This window comes from Pteropus alecto, unplaced genomic scaffold (genome assembly GCF_000325575.1).
Source record: "Pteropus alecto unplaced genomic scaffold, ASM32557v1 scaffold33, whole genome shotgun sequence".
NCBI classification, from domain to species: domain Eukaryota; kingdom Metazoa; phylum Chordata; class Mammalia; order Chiroptera; family Pteropodidae; genus Pteropus; species Pteropus alecto.
Window position 1 is genome coordinate 6583865 of NW_006435762.1, and position 5556 is coordinate 6589420.

The window sequence follows — 5556 nt, forward strand, 5'->3', positions numbered from 1 at the left end:
GAAAGATAAGACATGTTGATGAGGAGAGATCAGGTATAAAATTGAATTGTAAAATTATATAAACGGCATAGGTCCTTGGTGGGTTAAGGAAACACAGGTTTATTTGAAGGTTATTTGAAGATAAGGGTTATGTGCCGCTATAGTAATAAAGACCAAGAGAACATAACTCAGCTTCTCTCCGTCTACCTTCCCTCCATCTACAAAAACTAAATTTGCTTTTTTTCTTCTCTAGTCAAATAAATATAGATATTTCAGTATGACGTTAGAACATCTGTCTAACCATGCCATTGTTATACATTGTATAAAAATAATTCTACAAATCAGAAAAAAATAAAGTTCAACTTTAACTGATTAATATATTTAGCTTTATATTGCTTTAAAGACCCACATAGAGATGAGATGACATCTTTGGAGGTTAGAGTTGGATTTGAATTCTTTAGAGATGATGAAATTTTTAGGTGTTTTTATTCTTTCCTCCAAACTGACAAAATATTTCACAAGTTAAGGGAAACATTGAAAGTGTAATGAAAACACCATGCCCAAGACTGCATAAATGCATCTTGTTTTATTTATATTTCTGGATTTTGCAAAGCTAAATTATTAAATTTCTTTGTTGTTTTGACAGAACCATGCTTAGCTAACTTAATAATTCTTTTAAGGTACTTTTAAATAGAGCTGGAACTACAGAGACTAGAAGGCTAGAATTATGCCTCATTTAACACCAGGCTTGCCAGGAATGTGCTTTACTCTCTTGACCTCAAGATTTGTTAATTAGTTAATTTGTTATTTTTCACCTTTCAAATAGTTCAACAGAAAATGGAAATGCATTGCCATATACATTTAGATAAACATTTATGCCTCTACAAAAAAATAAATCACTATGTAGCTAACTAATCTGTAATATATACAATTATTTATTTGTTTTATGTTATTAACTTACTTATATTCATGTAAAATAATATCACCTACTTCTATTATTATTCTATAAAAAATATTCTCTGCCTGGAGTCAGAGTGTTGACTCTTAAAAATTGTAGAATAGAAAAAATTGTATATATGAATATGCAGCTTTGATGATGCTATCAGAAGTGTGTAGTTATCTAAAAAACTTCTATCACATTATGTGAAGATGAGTCTTCGCAGTACAACTCAGCTTTTGCTTGAATAGCCTATGTCTGCTTTTATGTTTTGTATCACAAACCATTTTAACTTAAACAGAGTCACCTAAAATCTGATTACTATAGACCACGTACCCCGAGAGTTAGCATAGTGCCGAATGGAATGATGTAAACTTTTGTAGAACAAATGTATTAAAGATGTGATAGTAAACTTAGAGTCATATTGGAAGTTTGTTGAAAGGGGAATAAAGCATCAAAATTGAAGTCATTGAGCAATTTTAGCAAATGTTTGTGGGTTCAATATATTGAAGGTCTCCTAGTAGAGAATGACAGGTTTCACTGAAATCTCCTTATTAACTAGACAAAATGTGATAAATTCTTTATGCCCAGGCAGAAATTTCTTTATTCAACTTGAGAATAATTCTTTAACTCAGAATTGCCAAATGATTAGTTCCTTGTTTGCCATGAACCTTATTGTCTATACCCTTGTTCAAGCAATTAATCATGCACTACCTCGCAATGTTTTTTCTTGGATTGTTGCCTTGTATAGTATTTAACTCTTCTATTGTTTATGGCCTCATGTAGAATATATTTACAAGTAAATTACTGAGGCAGGAAACAAGGTGTTAATGTGTGTGTGTGTATGTGGCTGTGTGTGTCTATGTATCTGTGTTAATGTACTCTGAACTCAGTAAACATTAAGAAATATTGCAGATTTGATAGTATTTTGAAGAATCGCAGAAGACAAAGCACTATGAAGTAAGATAGGACCTCATAATATCCACTAAAAGAGTTACTGTTGTGTAATTATGAGAAAAGACATAGCAGATAAGAGTTGATCCTCACTCCCACCTCCCTCCCAAAAAATTGAAAACATAAGGGAACCTGTAGACTTGGAAAGAACTGTGAATTGGTAAATATTAACTGGGAGAGGGGGAAAGGGTTAGCTCAGTAATTTGCAGGACACAATCACAGCACACTGTATTCTAAGTACCTAAAGCTTTCAAAGCCTTGGAATATATTAAAGACTGTATTAAAGAACTCTGCTTATCTAGGTTTATCTATGATCAATCTGATTTCCTTCAACTGCTAATTTGATTTGGAGAAATGTGTATTATTTCTGGTGATAAATGAAGAATGGGTGAAATAAACAGCAAAGCAGAGGGATATTGCATCTACAGTTTTAAGAATCATTAAACATTAACTTTAGACAACACCGTAGAGAAAAGTGATTTATCATAGATTTCCATGAACACAATTGTCTGAGAAGCCAGTCTAAAACATAGAAAGGAAGTCAATGTACACATTAATAGAAGAAAAGGATTGCTATAGGAACAAGTGTGTAGCATTAGAAGCAGACTCATATTCTGCATAAAAAGATGATCACTATAAATGAACAGATAAATTATATTAGAAAATTGGAAAAAACTAAATAATTTAAGATGTGTATTTGCCCCTTCTCAGCTCAGGTAGTTCAGAAGCAGCTCATGGAACAAAATTACACACTAAGCATTGTTGGACAACTATAGTTATTAATATTCATCTTATCTTTGGAATAGGGCTTAAATATACTTTTTAAACCCAGTCAGCAAAGAAATATATTAAAGATAAACAGGGAATAAATCTTTCTGAGTTTTTTATAATATTAGTGATAAACTTGAATGTCAATTTTTTACTATAAGCTGAAACTTCGTGTGCTTTCTCAAACTTCGTGTGCTTTCTCAAACATGTAACCTCTGACATGTCTCCTTAGCAGCATGAGTCAGTCTTGAGCAAAAAGGGGATACTTGACAGCTTCTAAAGTATTTGTCCCTACCTCAATCAGAAAATAAGAGATAGATTTACTTACTTAATAAACAAATCAGTAGTTCAAAATCATTTTTAGAGTATTTGTGATATGAAGCTTAGATAATAGATAAATAGATAGAGGATAGAACCGTATAGATAAATATCTTTATTGCTCTCTAGGGCAGACCAAAAAAGAGATAACTGTGTCTTTTGGTAAGTTCTTTGAATATGAGTTCTGGCCCTATCATGAAAGACTGATAGGCATTTTCTTTTTTTTTTTTTTTTTAACTTTCTGAGGGAGAAAAAACAATTAGAAATTCTAAAAGCTTGACTTTAGCCAGAGGAGCCTCATTGGAATTTGGAATCTTAGATCCAGCAAAATACAGCAGCAAAGTACTGTGAATGGTGACATTATTGGGTGATATTCATCACCCAAATCTTTTTTATTAGAGAACAGACAAAGGCATGGGAATTAGGAAAAGGCCCGTAGAGTGCTTACATTTTTAATATTATGAAATGGAGGTGAACCCAATACAGAGTTCTACAAAGTTGAACAGCGGATGCAACGGAGACTATCCTGCATCGGTATCAATCCTGGGTACCCAGATTATGGGGGCCCCTCTTCAAGTTTAGGATATTCTAATGCAAAAAGTCAAAACCAAAATTAAAAACAGTAATTAGGTGGAAAGAAACCAGGCTTTTCTTAAACCCGTCTTTGGGAAGAGTTTGAGAGGTTTGTGTTATAGGGAACAGAAAAGCTCCTAAAAAAGTGAACTAGGACTTAGGTAGAGATTACGAAGAGCCTGTACAATTCATATCTTTTTGGGTACTGGAGACTTATTGTGTCTTCTACTACTGCGTCATTGTTATTGTAAAAACACTGTTTTCATTAACCCGTATTGCTTCATTTCTTCCATCTGGTGGCCAACAATACATGAACAGAACACCAGGACTGGAAGAGAGGACAGCTTATAATATTGCTTTGGTGGCTCCTAGGGATTGGTGTAGTTGCTACCTTTGGGTCCGATTATACTGTCAAGGAATGTTAAGTCACCAGACGGTGGCTAGAGTTGAGTGAGGAGGGAAGAGAGAGTCAACCGACTCTGCAAAGTATTACTGAGTCAGCCTGCCTAATTGTGACTTAACAAAGATGTTAAGTAAATTATTTTAAAATACAATTATTTGAGAAAGCTGTGAAGCATCCTAACTATATCTATAGCTCTCACTGAGAACAATGTTGTGAAATGCCTCCTAGAAATGGTTCTGAGGATTAACAGAGAACTCATTAATGATTAAACAAAACAAAATAAAACAAAAACACCTAGAAGATGTTTTGAGACCAGTATTTAAGGATGTGAGCAAGACCCGAAATGTAAGACGTAGATTAAAGCCATAGAGATGGCTTTAGAAAACTGCTTTCCCCCAGTAGCCAGTATTATAGCAACAGCAGGGAACACCAAAAATAACAACTGCTAAGCAAAGTAAACCATGGAATCTGTTGCTGAAAGATGCCAGTAAGAAACAGTGTGGAAGCTGAGCAAAGGTAGAGATACAACCTCTGAGATCAGCTGTCACGAAAGTCCTGCTGTGAAATGCTGGCCACCAGGACTGATTTGGGAGGCCTCAGATGGAGTATTATGGGCCAAGGGTATCTTGTCACACAGAGTGTAACTTCTGGCATGTCTCCTTAGCAGTATGAGTCAGTCTTGAGCAAAAAGGGGATACTTGACATGCCCCCAAAACTAGAGACTACTCTCTTTCAGTGTACTCAAGCGAGGAAGCTGTCTGACACTTTTATATGTTCCTGCAGGAAGCCAAGTAGAATGTTCTGGCAGTCATAAAGCCTTGGGCCCCAGTTTTCTGCTAGAGAGTGTAGCCTTGGAAAGAGTCAAGATCATGAAAATATCCTTATTTGTTCTGTTCCTAATATTGATGCTACAGCTTATAAAATTGATAATTTGAGTGAAGCCAATATGACAAACTTCACCTGACTTGATTTCTTTCCCTGTTCTCCATTATGTAGGATAGTACAAATAGTAATTGTCAAAAATGTGCAAGAAGGGTCATCTTGTGTTTTATTGAAATATATCAGTATGAAGAAAAATAATTTGTAAATTATTAATATCCTAATGTAATAATGTATACTCAACAGATAGTCCAAATAATGTTGACAACTTATTTAGAATCAAGGAAATGTTTTCAGTTTTATTATTATTTATCGCAGTTTTGTATTTACCTAGCATATGCTCTCTGATAGACATTGATGAAACACAGTGTACATAGAAACAAAAATACCATATAGGAAAATATAAAGTATATTTTAACTCACATTGTGAGTGTTGGAGTTTGACTTTAGGATTCATTAGTTTTGGAGTAATTAAGGGCAGTGCAGGAAAAGGTAGTTTCAAAAGCAATGATTGTTGAAACAGGAGTTTCTACAGCCGCTGCATCTCAGAAAATTGCCTGCATGAGATAAAAAACTTGTTTTCTGAGTGTTTTTGTTTTGTTTTATTGTAGTATTTTGGACCCTTTCCATGAAAAATTCTGATAAAATGCAGTTGATACACATCCCCGACCCTCACTTAGACTTGGATAACCAGGACCCTGTCTTGAGCTACCTTCTTCCCAGACCCTTCTCTGGCCATCCTTCC